Source organism: Tursiops truncatus, chromosome 3, assembly GCF_011762595.2.
Source record: "Tursiops truncatus isolate mTurTru1 chromosome 3, mTurTru1.mat.Y, whole genome shotgun sequence".
Classification (NCBI taxonomy): domain Eukaryota; kingdom Metazoa; phylum Chordata; class Mammalia; order Artiodactyla; family Delphinidae; genus Tursiops; species Tursiops truncatus.
In genome coordinates this window covers 72,903,755-72,927,695 of record NC_047036.1, presented here as the reverse complement: position 1 = coordinate 72,927,695, position 23,941 = coordinate 72,903,755, and the positions used below count along the sequence as shown (strand labels likewise).

At 38.8% G+C, this 23,941-nt stretch overlaps 1 long non-coding RNA gene across 1 annotated transcript in view; it reads right to left on the bottom strand.

Annotated features, from left to right (window-relative positions):
- Positions 1-13,464: 13,464 nt before the first annotated feature.
- Positions 13,465-23,941, bottom strand: part of LOC109549093 (uncharacterized) — a 50,655-nt gene continuing 40,178 nt past the window's right edge. Inside the window, exon 4 of the long non-coding RNA XR_002175284.3 lies at positions 13,465-23,164. This is a non-coding gene — a long non-coding RNA (uncharacterized lncRNA). The remainder of the gene's footprint in view (positions 23,165-23,941) is intronic.

The window sequence follows — 23,941 nt, the reverse complement described above, 5'->3', positions numbered from 1 at the left end:
TCCCTAGCTACAAGGAAGGCTAGGAAACATAGACTCTAGCCGAGCAGATATATATTCAGTTTTGGCACACAGACTCTAAGATGGCCCTATGATCCATTTTTCCTGGTTATTCACACACTTGTATAATCCCCTCTGCTTGACGGTGGGCAGAACCTGTTTCTAACCAATAAAATATGGTAACAGTAATGGGATGCATGTGATTACATATGAAGAATGTGGGAATATTCCCACATTAATATGGGAATGTCCATGATGCTAGGAGACTCTCCCTTGCTGGCTTCGAAGAAGCAAGCTTCCATGTTGTGAGCTACTGTATAGAGAGGGCCATATAACAAGGAAGTGAGGGCAGTCTCTGTCCAACAGCCAGCAAGGAAGTGAATGCTGCCAACAGCTACGAAATCTGATATGTCAGAACACAGAGAGTGGTTCCATCCGTGCAAGAGAGCAACAACAACATTGATACCAGAAGGCAAACTTAAGGCCTTTAGTGAAAGAACAATCACAGGGAACCAACCACTCAATCTGCCTGCCCAGCTCAAGTCATGGAGGTCAAACGACAATTAGCACATGAGCATACAACCCATGTAAAGGAGTGACAGTATGATTCGGATGCTGAACAGCACCAGAGTAACTGAGCCTGCGTTACCATTGCACAGTAGGAACAGACCTGCAAATCTGACTCCCCAGAACAAAGACTGGATGAGCAATGTTAATATTTCCCCAGAGACTCTCTTCTGTTTCCTGGGTAAGCTGACCAACCTTTCTGATTGATGCATTGTTTTCTGGCTATTCTTGCAAAGCAAATTTGCCAGGCAAGGGACAGTTATGCGGATTATATGGATTACACAGTGTACAATGACCACAACCAACATCATCAACATTCATATGGATTTCATATATTTGTATATTATTATGACATTCATCCAACCAGGTGGAAGTCACGTTCTGAGGAAGGTGTATGTCTTGTAGTAAATTACATAAAACTCTGTCTGGACTACTGGCATTCCTTGATTTATAGATGAATCATTCCAACTTCTGCTTCCATAGTCACATGACATTCTCTTGTGTCTGTGTCTGTGTCCTAATTTCCCTCTTCTTATAAGAACACCAGTCATTTGATCAGGGCCCACCCTAAACCAGTATGACCTCATTTAACTCGATTATATCTGCAAAGAACCTACTTCCAAATAATGTCACATTCACAGATACCAACAAGCGTAAGGATTTGAACATCTTTGTAGGGACACAATTCAACCCATAACAATATTAAGTCTTTATTTTCCTCCACGGACAATATAATCTAGTTTACCTCAAGAGAGTATATTCCTGTTATCAATAGGACTTTCACCTAACACTCAGCAAAATAATATTCCCGATTGATGGTGCTAAAAAATTTACCCACTTCATAGGCCCTGAACTATTTGTTTGTTTGTTTTAACTGTTCTCTGGAGCTTCTGAGTTTGCAACCTAGAGTCCATTTTTTGTAGGCTGGAATCACTCACATTTGTAAGGTGGCTACGTATGTATCTATATGTCCTCTTTTGTATTGTTCTTTAAATTTAACACTCAAAGAATAAATTTTATTTCAAACTTCTTAAAGGAAGTTACCACATAATAACTGCCACATACTGACAACAAGAGCTTTGTGTTGCTTTTAGATTAATATACAATGTTCGGTGAGTGGAAGTTAATAGAGATGCAGATTTTACTACATTATGGAACAAATTTCTAACCATTAAAGTAATCTGAACATGGAATGGGGACTGGTCTAAAGTACTGAGTAGCCTGCTCCTGTAGGTGTTTATTCAGAGGATCAATAATTGCTATATCAAAGACTATATATCAGAGAGTGAACAGTGGCCGGCACTTAGTAAATGCTCAATAAATAACAGATGAAGCAATGATAGAGAGAAGGTTCTTCTGAGGGATCTCATCCAAATCCAAGATTCTGTCATTTTACCAGGGGTCCATTTAGAAGAAAGTCATTTAGTATCCCTAACATTTGGGCACTTTGTATTTTTATTGATAATATTATTATTACTAACAATAATAGCTGCCAACCATTGAAAACTCATATTTCTAAGGCTTTATGCTAAGTGCCTCATGTTGTCTCATGTAAATACTTATATGAGTTAAGTATTATTATTCCACTTTACAGGTGAGGAAACTAAGGTTCACACTCTTTACATGGTATATGTAAGATCAATAAGCAGTAGGACACTTCACCATCTCCCCTGGGACACAGAGATGACTGACCAGAGGACAGGTACTTGGAGCTGTACTATAGGAGCAATTCTCAAAATGTGGTTCCCAGGCCAGTATGTCATTTTCACCTGGGAACTTATTTGATAAGCAAACACTGCAGCCCCATTGCTGACCTACTGAACCAAAGCCTCTGGGACTGAGGCCCAGTAATCTGTATTTTAATAAACCTCCAGGTGACTCTGATATATGCACAAGTTTGCAAACCACTGTGCTAGGGAATAGGATTTCGTCGTGCCAGCATTTCACCTCAGGAGGTACTTGTCCCCTGATACAGGTAACAACAAGTTGATTAGAAAGTCACTGTACTGGGAAAGCTAGAGAAAATGATTCATTTCTTCAATACCTACCAAAATGTCACAAAAGAAACAAGGCAAATAATCCATTGAGTGATCATGATTCACCGCTCTCGGTAGCATCTATCTTCTATGTATATTGCTGTACAATCCACATTTGTTTTCTGACAGTTTCACTTGTTAACCAAAACCAAGAATACTCACTATAAATGATGTAAAAATAGGACTTAAAATTAGTGAAACTTACCGTATCAGTTTGCAATGAATTTGGCTGCAAACAACATATGCCTAAGATAAACACATATTATTCATTCCAGTCAGATACTTTAAAGAAAAAATTTTTTTAAGAATCCAGACTCTGATAATCAGTGGAATATTAAACACTGATGTCCTAAAATGAAAGGTTCATTATTCAAATATACTCATGAATTTGTTTAAAATGTGACAAATCCTACTACCCTTAATGCATTGGTAAACGTATATGCTAATGAGTTGGAAAAATGAAGAAAAAACAGTATACAAGATCACACCCAAATCCATCTGAAGCCATGATGCTTTGTTTCCCAGATTTCAAAACATGAATCTTTAACTTTACATTTCTCCTAACAAATAACCAATGTCCTTATCATTATATCATATAGAATCTATTTTCAAACTTTTTCTTTTCTTTAGAGATTGAGTACAGCAAAACAGGAAGAAGTATGTTAAAACAAACCCTTTTATTGAAGTAAAAGAAATGCAAGGCCTTTCACCATTAGTATTTAGAAGATAATCCCAAGAGGTGGATGAAGAAAGGTAGCTAAGCCATAGATAAAAGCAGGCTCCTGGCCACAGAACTTTACACCAATGTCAATGATGCTGGAGTGATGCCAGAACTCCTCAACTAGCAAACATGAGTCACACAGGTTTACACAGGGAAAGGGCAGAGGGAGCAGGCTGGGATTCTATTCGCCATAGCCATGGGAGGTGACAGCAGATTTTCTCATCTTCGAGTGCTTAGGATAGTATTTCTTTATTAAAACGACGATAACCCAGAGAAGATACTGTGATGATGGGGGTGGGGGGAACACCAGAGGAGCAAATTGTTTCAGTTTAGTTCATACAGTTCTCTTTCCAACATTGCTGGATTCAGAGACACCTAATTATATCACCACATGCTTTGAAAAGAACATTTTTTCACTGCATCTAAAACAAGCATATGGTGAAATATTTTTTCAGGGTTATCTTTTAAATGAAGTGAAGAAGAACTGATGTAGTATATAATACTTCTAATACATAAGAAGCTTGAAGACCTTTGAGATATAAAATCAGAATAGATGGATTAATAATTTTCTTGACATATTTTTGCATGTTTGATTAATTGGTGTCTTGAGACTATGCCATTTTATTTCAAGATTTGAATGTACATGGGTTAATTTCATAATGGATATCATTTTAATTGGATTTGAAATTGGGGTTTATGTCTCTGAGGATCTTGACTGGTCAGGGTAGTCAAAAGTATTAATTAATGCACCTCAGAACATTAACTTATTTTCTGAATGCCTTACGGTCTTCCTCAGTTCCTAGATTTGTGAAAGTTTTCCTCTCAGCATGAACTCATGCCCATACATTTGGATGTTATAAAAGATTAGTCAAACGTAAAATTATGAAAAAAAGTTTTTAAAAATTACCATAGGCCTTCTGTTGCTGATTTTTAAATTAGTTTTCTGAAAATCACTTGCAGTATCTAGGAAAAATTCAACTGTGTGTTTCTTGAGCACCTAGATCTACTTTCTATCAAATACAAATGCATTGGCCAGTGTTATCAAATTAAGCCATTTAAACAATGATTGTTGTTGAACTGTTTTAGAAATATGTGTGTCAAAGTACATGTCAAGTAGGCTGGAAGTCAAAAAGCATGAGAATTAGTTGTGATCTTTCATTCACTGTTTTTGTAACCCTGGCCAACTTAACCTGTCTTTTTGTGTTGGGTTAACCTGTCCTTATTTGCAAAATAATGCTTCATTCTAACATGGCTATGGTTCACTGAAGTCTGGGTCTATGAAGCGCCCAGAGTGAAGAGCCTGTGTCTGTTTGCTGATTTTGTTGTACTGATTGAGAGACCTACCAGTCACTAAGGGACACAAAATACACACTCTGCAGTGAGGTTTGGAGAAATTCTGTAACAATTTCAGGCCTAACAATGAACAGAAGTCATCCTTATAGTGCTCCTGTGCACATCAGCGGGTCCCAATATATTCCCAGAAACCTCCTGAGGTAAGGCAGGTGGTCCAAGAATACCTTCCAGGAAATATGCAAGAGATCCTGCGCCCACTACCTTCCCATCACAAGAGTCTTGTTCCATGAGAAAGCATAGTCATTAGAGAAATGCAAATCAGAACTACACTGATATATCACCTCACACCGGTCAGAATGGCCATCATCAAAAAATCTACAAACAATAAATGCTGGAGAGGGTGTGGAAAAAAGGGAACCCTCTTGCACTGTTGGTGGGAATGTAAATTGATACAGCCACTATGGAGAACAGTATGGAGGTTCCTTAAAAAACTAAAAATAGAACTACCATATGACCCAGCAATCCCACTACTGGGCATATACCCTGAGCAAACCATAACTCAGAAAGAGTCATGTACCACAATGTTCATTGCAGCAAGATTCACAATAGCCAGGACATGGAAACAACCTAAGTGTCCATGGACAGATGAATAGATGAAGAAGATGTGGCACATATATACAATGGAATATTACTCAGCCATAAAAAGAAACAAAATTGAGTTATTTGTAGTGAGGTGGATGGACCTAGAGTCTGTCATACAGAGTGAAGTAAGTCAGAAAGAGAAAAACAAATACTGTATGCTAACACATATATATGGAATCTAAAAAAAAAAAAAAATGGTTCTGATGAACCTAGGGGCAGGACATGAATAAAGACACAGATGTAGAGAATGAACTTGAGGACACAGGGAGGGGGAAGGGTAAGCTGGGACGAAGTGAGAGAGAAGCATTGACATATACACACTACCAAATGTAAAACAGATAGCTAGTGGGAAGTAGCTGCATAGCACAGGAAGATCAGCTCAGTGCTTTGTGACCACCTAGAAGGGTGGGATAGGGAGGGTGGGAGGGAGACGCAAGAGGGAGGGGATATGGGGATATATGTGTACATATAGTTGATTCACTTTGTTATACGGCAGAAACTAATTATAAAGCAATTATACTCCAATAAAGATGTTAAAAAGAAAAAGAAAAAAAGAAAGCATAGTCCTTTAGGTACATTGCCCTCTGTCTGGTTTTCTTACTTTGTGTGGGTGATTAAAGACTCTCATGTCATTTCGAACCAGAAGGAGGCGAAGCCTCACAGGTATTTGATATGATCTACAAGGTCCAGCATGATTTGGCCACCTGCCTACCTCTAACTCCCCCTGCCTTGGCAAACAGTGGGACTCCCCCAGCCCTCGCTGCTCCAGGTGGACCAGCCACTTCGCCTCTTGCCCCAGGGCCCCGGCATCTGCAGCTCCCTCTGGAAGGCTGCAGTCTCACGCTCCATGGGCCCCCACACACAGTCTTGACCAAGTAAGTCATTCCAATCTCTGTTAAAGTATCATTTCCTCAGGGAAACTTTCCATAACCCCCCAGTCTAGGTCAAGTTTGTTTATGAACTCTAAAGGATTATGATCCTTTCCTTCAATTATCTACATTTGCAATTATGCATTCATGATGGGATTATTTCAATAATGTCTGTGTCCGCAACTCAGTGGTAACATCCATTACAGTGTGTACTTTGAACCTTTTGCTCACCAGTTCTATCACTCAAATTCATGGGTGCAAGCAACAGACACCAATTATGACTGATTTACAACACAGGAGACATAAGGGTTAAAACCTACATCAGGCACCAAGCTGCCTGGATTTGAATACTGACTCTGCCATCTATTACCTCTGTGGCCTTGGACAGCGTCCTTATTTTCCATGTGCCTTAGCTTTCTCATATGTAAAATGGAGATTATAAGAGGATCTACCTATTAGAACTGTAGTGAGGATTAAATGAGTTTATTCATCTAAAGCACTTAGTAAGAACAGAACAAAGCAAATGTTAAACATCCAATAAATTTTGACTATTCTTATTTAAGCAGAAAATAAATGTATTAATACCAATTTTAAAGGTTATTTATGTAATAATGAAAAGCTACTAAAAGGTTATTGGGTAATACTTGATGTTTCTAGAAAAGGGAAAACTATAGGAATAGAAAACAGATTAGGGTTTGGGAGTGGCTGAGGGGTGACGACAATGGTGGGTACAAGACTTTATATACTTTATATATATATATACTTTATGTATATATATATACTTTATATATATATATACTTTATATATACTTTACTTATACTTTATATATACTATATATTATATATTATCAAAATCCATAGAACTGTCTACCACGAAGAATGAATTCATTGCATGTAAATTTAAAAAATGAAAGGTTACTTGAAAGCTCATATAATCACTATATTTTTGGAGAACTAGATCTAGAACTGAGCAGAAATTTTAAAAGGCCAGTCAATATTGAGGACCACAGCCCAAATCAGTTCTGTGTGGACAAGGAACCACTATTTCTGGAGACTGGATGCCAGAGACCACAGCACCGCCATCATCTGGGGCATGGAACATGCAAAGCTCCATCAGGATTCACTACCCTTGCTATCCCTACAGCCCCTGGAAACTGGATATGAACACTTCACAGCAACCACCTGCCAGATGAGAGGATTCGCTGTCCTGACTTCTCAGGCCAGTAGCTACCAATTCAATGTCTAATGTGGGTGCAAAAATTAGCTAAATCTAGATTATGAACACATATTTTAGCTGCAAGGGAGGCTGGATACACCAATGTTTCTGCTTTATAATTATGGACAAATGCTACCCCAACAACATGAATAAGGTAGAAAATTATCCTGAATGTAGGCATGGGTTCAGATGCTGGGCATCAAAACATAAAAACTAATACAAAATAAAGATGTCAGTGATAGTTTTCAGTAAATACTTGTTGGATCAGATTTACAACAGAGAGCCGAAATTAGGCCTTCCAGAAGAGGAGTTCTTATTAACAAATAACTTTAATGGCTGCCTGTCCAATTTAGTATAAACTAGAATTTAACAAGAAGCAGTATGTTATGGTGGAAAGGGAACTGAATCAGACGACCATAGATCTTGAATTCACTGACAAATGCCTGGACCCCCCTTAAGGCTTTACTCCTTTATCTATCAAATAAGCCCTACACAGAACTGTTATGAGAGTGAAATTAGGAGAAAAATACAAAAAAAAACTCTAAAACCCTATATAAATGTAAGTTATAAAATAATACCACCCATTTAAAATGATTTAAATCTCCATGTGCTGAAATGGTAAGGTCTCCAAGATATATTTGCTGGCGAAGATGTTTTCCTTCTGCTTCACATCTCCATGTCAGCCCATGGGAGAGGGCATACTCCCACCTATGCTCCCAGGCCATCTCTCCACCCACTTCCCAGCTACTCTTCTGCCTCCTGTGAGAAGAGGAATTGTTAATGTTATTAGCCTGATGCTTGGATCAAATTTGACTAGTAGCAGGGCTACTATTGCTTAAAAGTAAGATTACCGGGCTTCCCTGGTGGCGCAGTGGTTGGGAGTCTGCCTGCCGATGCAGGGGACACGGGTTCGTGCCCCGATCCGGGAAGATCCCACATGCCGCGGAGCGGCTGGGCCCGTGAGCCATGGCCGCTGGGCCTGCACGTCCGGAGCCTGTGCTCTGCAACGGGAGAGGCCACAACAGTGAGAGGCCGGCGTACCTAAAAAAAAAAAAGTAAGAATACGTTCCACTGATTTTCTACTGCTACCTGTTCCTATGCTTTTGGTTCACAGAGCAGAGCCTAGTCTCAGAGGCAAGCCAGCACACCCAGCCATAGGCTGGCTAGGTAGCTGGACTTAGGAAGCAAGGGGCAAGAATACCTGCTTAGATGGCTTGGCCTCTTCCTCTTGAACCACTGCCACTTCACAGGGAAACCTTCTTCCTTCCAAAGATATGGGCACTTACCCAGCTAGTCTATCTTAGAAGTCATTACTTGTACTTTGACCCCTCCTCCCTGCCTCTGGGCGGTTGTTTACTAGTCAAGAGTCCTGGAGAGAAGATGGGCCAGTGGTAGGATTTAGTATTAAAATTCCATCAAAAATTCCAGCAAAAATCTTTTAGAAGAAAGAAAAGCCTTAGAACAATATCTATATTATAATTCTGTTTCTGTCAAAATAAAAATGTCCCCAAATTCTGTGTATGTTCTTATGCAATTATGAAAATACTTTTTGAAAAGGTAAGAAAGGATGGAAACTAAATTCTTATCATGGCTGCTGTTCAAGAGGAGAATGGGTTGGAGGGAGTTAGAGGGAGAAAATGTAAAGAGAGATGTTGACTTTTTCCCTGTGTAGTTCTGTATATTGTTTGGATTTTTACAATGAGCATATATTCATATATTATGTGTGAGTGTTTCAAGGTTTTCTGCTTATGATAAATACATACAAAAATAACTTGCTGAATGTAAGAAATCTAAGGAACAACAAATCTCATACACAAAAGATTTGCTTAAGAAAACGTATGGCCTTATTTAAAACATAACCTCCTCTCCCCTCAAAAAAAACTACAAGAACCATGAGAATTTGTGGGGAAAATCACTTTTAAAAAGATAATAAAAGATATAATACAAAATAATTCCTATTTTAAATTTAACTCTTGGTTTGCTTAACTTGCTTGTCACCTCTGGGCCTTTCCTAGAACTAGACAATTAAACAATAGGTATTCTGAGGGATGGATGAAGGATTTTGAATTCTCTGAGTACAGAAGAGAGGATGTAGTTTGCCAGAGCAGGAACGGATTGTCTTCTGAAGTCAGGTGGTATGATTACCAAGTGCTATATATTATACATATGCACCTAGACATATAGCACACACACATACATATGTCTATTAACATAATTCACACAAAATATGTATAACAGAGCTTCCCAAAAGCAAGAGCCATAATTTAGCCATCTTTGTATCAGAGTACCCAGTGAATAACCTGGCACGTTATGGTCAACACAAATATTCTGAGCTGTGTAACAATATTTTAGCTACCATTGATTGAAGACTATGCTGGCCACTTAAATACACTGTCATTTAACCTACAACTTACTAGGCAGGTATTATGGCTTGAATTATGTTCCCCCAAAATTCATACATTGAAGTCCTAACCCCCAGTACTTCAGAATATGATTCTATTTGGAGATAGGGTCTTTAAAGTGGTCATTAAGAAAAAAATGAGGTCATGCAGGTGGGTCCTGATCCAATATGACTGGTGTCCTTATAAGAAGAGATTAGGACCCAAACGCACACAGAAGCAACACCATGTGAAGCACTGGAGGATAACAGCCATCTACAAGCCAAGAAAAGGCCTTACTTGGACTTCCAGCCTCCAGGACTGTAAGCAAAATTAATATCTGTGGTTTAAGCCAGTCTGTGGTACTTGTTATGGCAGCTTGAGCAAACTAACATAGTAAGTAAATTATTTTACCCTACTACCTGATTCTTTTGAGATTTACTCAAGTCTGGACAGTGTAGCCCAATGGACTTGTAATGGATATCTGTTTTGACAACAGTACCCCATTTTCTCTAAGGGTTTCTATTCCATGGAGTCCTTGTGGGTCTGCTAAGCAAAGGGTGAGCACGTGACCAAGACTATGGCATCCTAAGATCCTTCCCACTGCAGTTGGCCCAGGCGAGACTTCCGGACCAAGCATTCAATCAGCCTCGCTCTCTTAGGATCTGAAATCTGAGCAGTCACACAGGACAGAAGGAATTTGGAGCTGAGGCATTTCAAGTCTAGTGCCCTAAAGAGATTCTCCATGAGTTCTTACCATAGAGATCCCTGGAGCCACTCTGCTTGTTGACCTTCCCAAGGCCCTGAATTTTCAACTCTTCCTCTTCTTCTGAACCAGTTCTTTCCCTTTTTTGGCCTAAGCTCAGTAAGGGACAGTCTTCTCTCCTTGAAGCCAAAAACACCTCAGTGATACACATATTATTTTGTACAATCAAGTCCTTCCCATGATAGTCTCTTAATAAATGAGTTAATTGTATATTCTTGGGCTCCTTCACAAAAAAAAAGTCTGAAAATGCCTTGCAAAATAAAACTCTCCATAACACCTATCCAATGTCAGTAGGTGACAATGCCATTTCACAGATGAAAAAGGTCAAAGAACAGAGGCTAACATAAAAACAGACTTTTGCAACATACCAACAGAACTTAATAAGAAAATTAGGGGCAAGAGAAAACAGTGCATGGCAAATTCGAATTACAGAAGTATAGAGTTTGCTCCGTAACTAGGTCAGAGTTTGTACCTGCAGTGCACTATGGCACATGGCTAACAAGGAGCTGGACAGCAAGTAAGCACAGGAGTTTTGCAACAATAACTTTACCCTACTGAACTCTCAACCCCCAGACCAGATGGTTTCCACAGAGACAATCTACATCATTACCAACGTGACTTAATAACATGACTTGGTAAAAGAATTTTAAAATCACTTTCAATAGCACTGTTTACTGATATCACTACACAAGAAATATGCAAAGTTCTGTCTATTTGCCAAAACAGTAATTTCCCACAATGAAAATTACTTATTCTGCATTTATTATTTGTATCACTTGTACTTTGTTGGCATAAAGTTTATAAAAAATATATTCTCCCAATCCCCATCAGTCACAATTTCAAAATTGCCTAGAGCCAGGTAATACAATTAGATCTCAGAATTAACATAACTTTTTTCAGCTTAAATTTTAAAACATCAATACAGCTTTCATTTACTTTTCCATCCTCCTTCTATATTAGAAATTAAATTTCTTTAACTTTTTTCTAACACCTGGGAGATTTTTTACTTGCAGTTTCTGCTTTTCTTTATCCATCAAGGAACTGGTACATCAGTTTTCAAAAGCTTTATAAGCCACAATCTAAACTGATTTCATCATTTATGTAACTGCGCATCATTCACCCTGCCAGCTTGTTAACCTCAGTTAGTAAGTATTAGGAATAGCCTTTTATATTCCAGTGAAGTAAGTCACCTACTAAGGTAGGTTAACCAACAGGATCAGCAGAAAAGCCTTATTATCGTGTACTATGCCCAAGGAAGTTTGCAGGTGTCCCCATCACCAGCCCCAGAGCTAATATTTATTTTGCCCAACTACAAATCTACAAATCAAAATCTCTCCTTTCCTCTCCCTCCCTTACTTCCTACCTTGCCCTCCTTTCTCCCCACCCCCTCCCCTTCTTCCTCCCTCTCTCCCTCCCAGTTTCTGAAGGTTTCCATCTCAATGTTCTGGATCAATCAATCCCTCTTCAACAAACTAGCTCCCAGACAGAGACAAACACAGGAAGAGAAAATGTTATGACTTAACGAGTTGCTAAAAACCTCCACGGTGCTTTTCCCTTTCTGTAACTGTTCACATTGCCCTCACATTCCCACACCAATAGCCACAGAAGTTTAAGGCCTGGTCTCTCTGGATCAACTCTGTTAAAATACCTACAGGTACCCTTGGTAAATTAGTGTATGAATAGCCATTACCAAGGAAGGGGGTCTTGTGCTATTGGGATGAAAAACACAAGCAGTAAATACTATAGACTCAGACATTTAGCCCTGAAGTGATCCAGTCATCAGTAAAAGCACAGATTTAAAGGCAGGAGTGAAGGCATAGGAAAGTATAAGAAGTAAGTCATGATCCAGAAGGAGATAAGGAAAAGTCTGTTAAGGTGAATTTCTTCAATCAAAATGGCAGGGGCATGGGCTTCCCTGGTGGCGCAGTGGTTGACAGTCCGCCTGCCGATGCAGGGGACGAGGGTTCGTGCCCGGTCTGGGAGGATCCCACATGCCTCGGAGCGGCTGGGCCCGTGAGCCACGGCCGCTGAGCCTGCGCGTCCGGAGCCTGTGCTCCGCAACGGGAGAGGCCACAACAGGGAGAAGCCCGCGTACCGCAAAAAAAAAAAAAAAAAAGGCAGGGGCAGACCCACGGTTGCTTAATACACAGACTTACAATTTTTTTTCAATTTTTTTAAATTGGCACAAAAGTGAATATTTATTTAGAATGAGAAAATAAATAACAATGAATTACTCATTTTTTTAAAGCTGACATATCTGACAGATTTTTAAGACTGTTTACTACATATTTTAATCTGTACACTCATTGACCATGTCTTTAAATGACAACAATTAGCTCATATTTTCTACAGAGAGAATAGAAAAGTAATTCAATCTTTCTTCTAGCATGGTTGGCAGATTTTTGCTTTTTATTACAAATAGATTCTAAACGTTTCTTTTACAACACCTAATACAGAATGTTGAGTAAATTTTTAGTTTTTTTTTTTCTTCAAATTTGACAACTCTTCTCATTAAGTTTCTTTCATATATGACTGGTTTCTGGTTCTACGCATTTCAAACCTTGTTTCTCTCCTCTGCCTATGTAGTTTCAGTGCCAAGAACACGTTCACATTGCAAATGCTCCTGGTCTTGCACCTTCAAATCCAGCTGCCACTGTAGACAGCAGTTCTACACAGGGACAATAGCTTTGGTTGTGAAACCACGTGTTAAATGGAGAACACACATCAGCAGCCATTTCCTTTCTATAACATTTCTCTGTAACCAAGTCACAAGATACAGAAGCATTAGAGTATCAAGCAAATCTACACCCGCTTTTTTTTTAACATCTTTATTGGAGTATAACTGCTTTACAATGGTGTGTTAGTTTCTGCTGTATAACAAAGTGAATCAGCTATACATATACAAATATCCCCATATCTCCTCCCTCTTGCATCTCCCTCCCTCCCACCCTCCCTATCCCACCCCTCTAGGTGGTCACAAACCACAGACCTGATCTCCCTGTGCTATGCGGCTGCTTCCCACTAGCTATCTATTTTACATTTGGTAGTATATATAAGTCCATGCCACTCTCTCACTTCGTCCCAGCTTACCCTTCCCCCTTCCCATGTCCTCAAGTCCATTCTCTATGTCTGCATCTTTATTCCTGTCCTGCCCCTAGGTTCTTCATAACCATTTTTTTTTTAGACTCCATATATATGTCTACACCTGCTTTTAAAATGTATGTTAAATGGAGTAAATCACATGAATTTGCCAATAATTTCCTCCTCACCAGAGCAGTTGCTTCTTGTGATTTGGCTTTCTTCCAGGCCTTTTTAGATAGCAGTGCTGACCAAATTATCCTGTTATTCAGAAAGCTCAATGTAACATTAGATCATATTTATTTTCAATAATTAAATTCATACCCAGCTGCCAAACAAGAAAAGCATTCCTTCTAACGCAAACCAAAATCAGTTTTAAAAAGACATTGCTCACAAAGAGTGCATGTAATGAACTAGAATATCCTATATTTAAAGCCACACATAGCAACGTGGGCAACTCTGGATACATTAATTTGCAGGCAGTAGGGGGAAGTCTTCCTATTCACTGTATTTCATTCTTATAAAATGTAAAGTTATAAAATGTAACTTATAAATCTTATTAAAATGTAAAATGTAATGTTCTATCCTAAACAGTACTGAAGAATTGATCATCATTTCCAAAGTGCCTAATATAGAAGCTAGATTTAAAAACCATGAAATAGAAACAATAATTCCATAGAGTTAATTGAAAGCATCTATTCACACTATTCTTAGGATGGCTGTAAAATTTCTGGTTTGTGTCAAAATCATTTTATAAAATTGAAAAGCTAACTATAGCTTTTGTTACTCTGAATTTAACAGTTTACTACAACGTGGAGACCTAAAAATACTGCTTTATCACTCATTTAATCCTTTAGGAAATTCCTATAGAAAAAAGAAGTTTAGGAGTTCAAGACAAAATAAATGTTTTGAAACTCTGACTACAAGCAATAGTAAAATGTTGTTTAAAGGCAGCTGTTCTCAATCTTGGATCCTTGTTAGAATCACCTGGGGAACTTTTAAAACTCCTACTGTCCAGACCACACCCCAGACAAATTAATTAGGATTTCTGCATATAAGGCCCAGGCATCAGTCCCACGTGATTCTGATGTGCATTAAAAAGTAAGAACAACTGCATTACACTGTATTTGTAATGAGCTGGCAGGCAAGAGCAGACAAGAATATTTGCTGTGATTTAATTCAGAGGGAATGAATTTATCTAATGCAGTAAACACCAATAAGATTCATAGAAAACCCACAAAACTTTTAAGAAAATTGTACTAACAGGAGCACCATTGACTTAGACTAAAGGGGACAAGGAAGAAGAGCCATAGTGCCACCAATGTTCTACAGAGGGTGGAAAGCAGGTTTAGTCTGCCCAACTACCACATGGGCCATGGAAAAGGAAGGATGATACAGAGGGCAGAACCAAAGATCTTAGAGTGTGGAGCCAAGAGCACAGAGACGTATAACCAGGGCAGAGCCAGGGCCTGATCAAGGAACTGGCAGCCTGTGCCCAGTTGGATTTCAGAATTGCTATTGATCAGGGGACTCATTTTCCACTGCTGCCATAACAAATTACCACAAATTTACTGAACTGAAACAACACAAATTTATGATCTTATAGTTCTCTAGATCAGAAATCAGGTGCAATTTTCACCAGACTAAAACCAAATGTTGGCAGGGCTCTCTGGAGGCTCTAAGACAGAATCTGTTTCCTGCTCATTCTGGTGTTTGGCAAAATTCAATAGCTTGAGATTATAGGAATGAGTTTCCTATTTTCTTGCCAGCTGTAAAAGGATGGCCATTTCCAACTGTAAAAGGATGGCCATTTCCTTCCATTTCTGGAGGTCATCACATTCCTTAGCTCATAGCCTCCATTCTCCACCTTCATAGCCAGCAGCAGCCTTTCTCTGACTCACTCTTCTTCCTCTTCCACTTCTAAGGACTCAGGTGGCTCAAGTGACCTGGAAAATCCAGAATAATCTTCCCATTTCAGGTCCTTTAACCTTAATCACACCTGCAAAGTCCCTTTTGCCATGTAAAGTAACATATTCACAGATTCTGGAGATTAGGACATAGACACCTTTGGGGGCCCTTTTTCTGCTTACCATAATCACTAAGGGGTATAAGCCTTCTGTTCTCCCCCCACCTTTTTTTTTAACTTTTTTTTTTTTAATTTATTTTTGGATGCATTGGGTCTTTGTTGCTGCACGTGGGCTTTTTCTCTAGTTGCAGTGAGCAAGGGCTCCTCTTTGTTGCAGTGTGTGGGTTTTTCACTGTGGTGGCTTCTCTTGTTGTGGGGCATGGCCTCTAGGTGCACAGGCTTCAGTAGTTGTGGCTCACGGGTTCTAGAGCACAGGCTCAGTAGTTGTGGCACACGGGCTTGGTTGCTCCGTGGCATGTGAGACCTTCCCGGACCAGGGCTCGAACCCACATCCCCTGCATTGGCAGGTGGATTCTCAACCACTGCACTACCAGGGAAGCCCTTGTTCTCCCCCTTTTTAATGGAACATCTTCTGCAGTGATCCTCTCTCTGTCTCACCAAGGTATGCTCGGGGGTGGGGAGGGTTAACAGTGTGGAAGAGGACAGATAATCAGTCTCTTTAATGAACAGGTCTTCAGAGCAACTGGATCTGAACTCAAGGAACTGTACCCAAGTTACCAAACGTGAGGAACCTCAGCCACATCTGGATCTGATTTAGATAAAGAGCTCCTGGATTATGAGCTGATGCTGTAGTAGAATGACATTTTAGAAAACCTTGGAAGGGGTACGTATATTTTGCAAGTGAGAGGGATATAAATAATCTGCAACCAAAAAGCAGACTGAGGTAGACTGAAGATGACAGCAAATTCTTTATACTCCCCCCATTGAAACGTGGTCTACAGCCTCTCCCCTCAAATCTTATGACTCCTTTGACCAACAGAGTAGAGCAGAAGTGATGCAGTGTGACTTCCCAGGCTACTTATTGTACCTGTCAATAAGACAATGCTCAGAAAACATGTGCTGAGTGAGTGGATAAACAAAAACCTACTCTGTGTAGAAGTCAGGGCAGAAGATTACTTTAAATATTAATAATGCATATGGTCACATACCATTTATTGGAGACTTACTAGGTACCAGGCAGTGTGCAAAGTGCTTTTATGAATGTATTATAATTGTATTATCTGCACTTTATAAATAAGAGCAGAGAGATTAAGTGATGTGAATAAAATCATGTGGTCAGTAAGTGGCTTAACTGGTATTCAAACCTGGATCCCTCTAACACCAGAGTCTCCTTGTTTGCCTTCTTCCTTCTTTCTTTTATTTCTTTTTAACTTCCTTTTTAAAGTTATTCATATAAACAGTCAAAAAAAAACCCCACAAATAGTGTAAAAAGTGTACAGTGAAAAGTATGTCTCCCTTTCACCTCTGATTCTGGTCTCCCGTTCCCATCCTCAAAGAAAAATGTGGCCACTAGTTTCCCCTGTATTGTTCTAAATATATCCTCCGCATATACAAATATATGTATCTTTTTTTACACAAATAGTAGTATTTTAAATGCAACTTTAAAATGTATTTTAAACGTAATTCAACTTTTTTTTCATATAACCATGTCTCTAAAATTGTTAAACAATATACTACATTAACATATACACTAAAAAAGAGGTAAAAACTGGAAAATATCAAAGTAATTTGAGGCAGTATAATTGTTTAAACAATAAAACATTAATGTGGTGAAAACAAACAGAATACTTTATTCCTCAGGGTTTGTTTGTTTGTTTTTTTTTTGTTATTTTGGGCTGTGTTGGGTCTTCATTGCTGTGCATGGGCTTTCTCTAGTTGTGCCGAGCGGGGGCTACTCCTCGTTGGGGTGCACGGGCTTCTCATTGCCCTGGCTTCTCTTGTTGCGGAGCACGGGTTCTAGGTGTGTGGGCTTCAGTAGTTGTGGTACGCAGGCTCAGTAGTTGTGGCTTGTGGGCTCTAGAGCACAGGCTCAGTAGTTGTGGTGCACAGGCTTAGCTGCTCCACGGCATGTAGGATCTTCCCCGACCAGGGCTTGAACCCCTGTTCTTAACCACTGTGCCACCAGGAAAGTCCCAGAGTTTTTTCATTAAGTCTCTTAAACATGTGTTCTATTCCTTGAAACAGTTTAGGAGCATCAAATATTATGTTCATTAAGCAAATGAAAATAAAAACAGGCAATGTAACTTAAGTGGTAAAGTTTTATTCAAGCAATAGACACCCACAGAATCTTAAAGGATAAATGGCAGGGGTTTAGGTCTGACACATTTAATTAATTTTAACTAACAACTAGGGAAAAAAATATGAGGTGTATACAAAGAACAAAATATGGACATCTTCCATAGAGTTATGAAATATTTCTTTTTAAACATTCTGAACCTATAGCTAATTATCATATGGAAAAAAATTATCTTGGCCACCTCTTATACTGAGTTTGCTTCCATCTATTATTGATGCAAAATAAAATTGGACTGAAGTTCTCTGAAGAGGAAGCAGAAAAGTTTTATTAGTATAAAAGGAGAAAATATAAATTTTACAAAAGATAAAAGGAAGATTTTGTAATATGAAAGATTAATTCAATACTTCAAGAATCACTCTCCTGGAACAGGCATTATGTTCAAAAATATGAGAAAATTATCAAACTGCATCTTTCAGGATAAATTTGGCCGATATATGTCATACAGAATAAAACTATCAATTAATAAAACCTGCAGTTCCTTTAGTAGTAAGAAAAAAAAATGGCCCAAATGTTTGGTTAGAAATTTTTCATCACACCTGAGTAGCTTACATATCAAAGTGACACCCTAAATAATATATATACACAAATAATTCACATTTGTCTTAGTTTGGATTCCCCCCAGAAGCACACTCTACAACAAGGATTCTAGTACAACTAGTTGATCTGGAAGGAGAACACAGGAAACAGTGTGGTGGAGCAGAAGTCAGTGAAGGGTGTTTTACTGAGGCAGTTAACACTGTGGGCAACCAAAGAGGACTCTGACAGTCAGTATTGAACATGCCCAGTCGAGGGACAAGGGAGCCTGGGTATCTATCCATTAATAGTCACTGATGCAAAGCTATTCCCCAAAGGTGTTGATTTGTGGCTGTTTCCAACCTGCTGAGAACCCAGGCAAGGGGGCTCAGGCCCAGAGAAAGCCCTCAAACAGTGACAAGGACTTTGTACTACAGGGGTGGGTGGGACCTGATGGGATTTGGACAGTCTCTGCTATATTTCAGACCAAGGGTAGGCAAAGGTTTTCTGTAAAGGTCCAAAGAGTAAACTTCTAGGCTTTGTGGGCCATTACAATCCCTGTTGTAGCTGCTCAACTGGGCAGTTGTAGCACAAAAGTAGCCATAGACAATACATAGACAAATGAGCATGGCTGAGTCTCAATAAAACTTTAGGAACACTGAAATGTGAATTTCATGTAATTTTCAAGTGTTAAAAAATATCATTCTTCTTGCAATTTTTTTCAACCACCTAAAAATGCAAAAACTGGGCTTTCCTGGTGGCACAGTGGTTGAGAGCCCGCCTGCCAATGCAGGGGACATGGGTTCATGCCCCGGTCCGGGAGGATCCCACATGCCGCAGAGCGGCTGGGCCCGTGAACCATGGCCGCTGAGCCTGCACGTCTGGAGCCTGTGCTCCGCAACGGGAGAGGCCACAACAGAGGCCACAAAAAATGCAAAAACTATTCTTAGTGTGCAATCATACAAAAACAGGAGGTGGGTTGTATTTGGCCCAGTGGCCAGTTTGCCAGCCCCTGTTTCAGACTATGAAGTTATTTAACAAACATTTATAAAATCCCATGTGAGATAACATTCAATTTGCAAGAATTTCATGTGATAGTATTTAATAACCAATCTAACACAAAAACTGCCCTAGTGTTTTGAAAAACAGTGTATTTCCATTTTAGTCTACTGATCTATGCTGGAGTTACTAATGAGTTATTAAATGTAGTGAACGTGTACATGAAAATCCAAGTGATACAAATTGACCTCAGACTTGTCATTAACCTGTTCTTTTGTCAGAGTAATCTCATGTCTGATGACTACTAAAAAAATACATGAATTAGTAAATCACAGACAGTTTTTCATCAGTCATAAGTGCATTGTGCTAATCTGCATATTTAAATCAGCTATGAAGTCTACGTAATGCAATCTAAATAAGCAAGTATGGAATGTGATTTTTATAGAAGGGGACTTAGGTGAACTGGTTGGAAGGTGGGGCTAGTCTTGGCCTATGTTTGCAAGATAACCATGTTATTTTCCTTTACACTGTAAATTTATGTGGGATTGATAAATATGGAAGAAAGGCTGTAGATTACAGAAGGGTGTAAAGTCTTCTCCTCAAAGTGCCTCTTATGCCAACACTACAGCAGGCAAAAGCATCAGAGAACCTAAACTCAATCTTCCACAGAGAGGCATGTTACCTTGGGGAACCCATCTGACCTCACTGATCATCATTCATTTTGAAAACAGACATTAAACACCAACTGAAACTATGCAAAAAGCACCTTGCTAGATGCTGGAGATGATCAGACACTGTCTTTTAAAAGTCCAAAATTTAATGGACAGATCACAACAATTCAACATGATAAGTGCTCAATTAAATGTGTGCACAATGCAGTATAGGATATCAGAAGGGAAATTCACTAAGGAGCTTCACACAGATAATATGTGAGCTAATTCTTAAAGGGTAAGCATGGCATGGCACGCTATGGGAAGACGTTTAGAATTTATCCTGCAGACAATAAAGAGATAAAAGGTCTCTGAGATGGAGTGTGACATGTGCTAAAGCACAGGCAGCAAAGGTGAAATAAGCAATCAGACTGAGAGACATATCTGAGCTAAAGTGGGCTGGACTTCCTTGATCAGATGTGGGATGAAGTAGAGCAGTAGTCCAGAGGACTCACATTGCTAGCTTGGCGGACTGGGTGAATTGTGTGGACTCTGATCTTGGTATACAGAAAGAACAAAGTTTGGGGAGAAAATAACAGTTTGGCTTTGAAAAAAGTATGTTTAAGTTACCTGTATTGTATTCAGAAGACTCACAGTAATAGCAGCCTAAAATTAAAAGAAATGTCTGGGATAATGGGTTAGGTTAGGAGACTCTAATCCATGGAGAGCTGTGAGAGAAAATAGAAGAGGCTGAAGACAAAATCCTGGTAGACACAAAAGTGTTCCTGTTCATAAAATGGATATCATTATGGGTCTTAAAGAAACATTCTGAATGCACAGACAGGATTCAAGAAGTTCTACCAAAAATTATTTATTTGTTGACTAAGCGAATATTCATCCAATACCTTCTAGGTACCAAGCCCAGTGCTAGGTCACAGGTTTGCAGCAAAGAACCAGATTTAATGTATCAAAGAGTTTACAGTCTATTGTGGAGACACATTTAACAAGTAAACAAAGTAAATTAATTCTACACCATTCCAAGTACTAGGAAGAAAATGAGTAGAGTGCTATGATAGAATAACCAAGGACCTAGTTAGAAATTTTTTTTTTTTTTAATTATGGTTTGTCAGGACCAAATTTCTCTGAGGAGGTTTCATTTAAGCTGAGACCTGAGAGAAAAGATGAAGGAAGCATTCCAGGAAGATGATAGCAAATGCAGAATCCTTTTGTAAGAAAGAGCTTGGGACTTCCCTGGTGGTACAGTGGTTAAGAATCTGCCCACCAACTCAGGGGACACAGGTTCGATCCCTGGTCTGGGAGGATCCCACATGCTGTGGAGCAACTAAGCCCGTGCACCACAACGACTGAGCCCGCGTGCCACAACTACTGAAGCCCGTGAGCCTAAAGCCCATGCTCTGCAACAAGAGAAGCCACTGCAATGAGAAGCTCGCGCACCACAATGAAGAGTAGCCCCCGCTCGACGCAACTAGAGAAAGTCCATGCACAGCAACAAAGACCCAACACAGCCAAAAAATAAATAAATAAAATTTAAAAAAAATTTTAATGTAATAAAAAAAAAGAAAGAGCTTGATTTGTTCTCAAAACTTCCAGAATGCCCACGTGACTAGCAGATAAGAAGCAGGAGAGAAATGAAGGTAGAGATGGGGGTAGTGGACAGGCCTTATAAAGTCTTGTAAAACATGAGATTAGGATTTGAGAGTTTTTAAAAAAGAAAAGAGTTAAGGATGACTCCCAATTTTATGATTTTATTAACTATATCGATAGTTGTATAATCTGCAGAGGAAATGGAGACCCAGGAAAAGACAAATTGGGGGCTAAAATCTAGAATTTGATCTTACATATTAGGTGAAAGTATGTACAGATGGCAGAGTAAGGAATGTCAAAAAGGCATCTGGGTATATGAAGAAATACTTCAGGAGTATTTACCTTACATGTGATATTGCAAGGTATGAGAAGAAATGAGATTATCTGACAAGAGTGATATAGTAATATAGATATAGTGATATAGATTCAGTAAATGTTTGCTAAATGAATAGGTAAACAGCCCATTAAAAAATATGTCTATAAGTCAGACAGATATAGATTTACATCTTGACTGTGCCACTTGTGAGCTGTGTGACCTTGGGTAAATTACTTAACCACACTAAGTACAATTTTCTCATTTGTAAAAATGGAAATAATAATAAATAGCTCACTTGGTTGGTTTTAGGACTAATGAAATTATGGGTATAATGTGCTTAACAGTGCATGGCATATAGCAAATTCCAATAAGTGCTAATCTTCCACCACCCCAAGTCCACAACACCCCAATGCCATGGGTGAAACTTCTTACTGTATCTTTTTTTATTTTTTTACTGAAGCCTTTTATATGCCAAGTAGAGGATTATCTCCTCTCTCTTCCTGCCTTCCCTTCTTTTCCTTTCTCTTTCTCTCTCTCTTTCTATTGATATATATATATAAAATATTGATAGCAATATATAAAATAATAATATTATTATATATATGTCTCACATTCTTTTTCTCTTTCTTTTGAAATAGAAATTGAATGCCTACTTTACACTTAATGTTGCCACTCCCTTTAGATACTGGAGACAGCAGTGAACAAAAGTGTAATAGGGAAGAACACAAACAACCCTGTGCCTTTCATTATCCTGAAAATAGAATTAAATCAAATATCTACCTAATCTAATTAACAATGACAAAAATCAGTCCCTACAAAAGAAAAAAGACCAAAAAAATCTGTCAATTCAGTTTTTCTGGCACAGCTTAATAAATGAGCAATTGTAATCATTCTATTAAAATAAAGTTGCTTTCTCCCAAAACATTAGCATTTATGTCCTTAACCTTTTAGACTTACTTCTTGAGCAATAAAACTGAGGCAACACTGCCTAACCTGAGGGGTAAGGGTGGGAAGTAAATGAGACCATCTCCTGAAAGCATCTAGCACAAGGCTGAATACAATGCAGACAATTAACAAAGTTATTTGCAGCCCCCGCCCCTTCTCTTTCTTGTATTTTAAAAATAATTTCTGAAATAAAACACACACACACACACACACACCACCCCTAGCTCAAGCTTTTACAGAAATGTCATAAAATAAACTTAAATCTTATCGAACACAGACAAATTTGAATTCTTTTTGGAAAAGAGTCTTCTTTATATTAAGAAAAAGGTGGCAGTTTTCTGTGTAAGGTTCTGAAAAATAAATCAAATACAAATATTAAAAAACTCACTCATGATTGAAACTCGGTCATATAAATATAGGTAGCTTATATCGTACAGAAATATGTCTTTGTTTTATGTGCATAAGTTCTTGAAATTTATATTTGAAAGACTTTTACTTATTTACTTAATGGTACTTATTAGAAAGTATAATCACAGTAGTTCTTGAAAAGTCACAAAAGGAAGTCCAAAAAGTTGGTATTTGACCAGAAGATGGCGCCAAGGTCCCAAAAATCTTTGTAGCAGGCAAACAAAACAGCATTCAAAAGTTAATTTAGGTCTAGAAGGTGAGCCATTTGCTTACTGACTTTTTTTTTTTTTGCATTTTTGCGTTTTCTATTTATATCAAATTGGATAAAATGTGTGTATTTCTCAGACAGAAAAGACACGTCGAGGTAGGAATGTACCTTTCAATTATTCATGGGTACACTGGGGAGATTGTAAAAGTGCAGATTCTGATTCAGTAGGTCCGGTGGGCCTGAGTTCTATTTTTTTTTTTTTTAACATCTTTATTGGAGTATAATTGCTTTACAATGGTGTGTTAGTTTCTGCTTCATAACAAAGTGAATCAGTTATACATATACATATGTTCCCATATCTCTTCCCTCTTGCCTCTCCCTCCCTCCCACCCTCCCTATCTCACCCCTCTAGGTGGTCACAAAGCACCGAGCTGATCTATCTCCCTGTGCTATGCGGCTGCTTCCCACTAGCTAGCTACCTTATGTTTGGCAGTGTATATATGTCCATGCC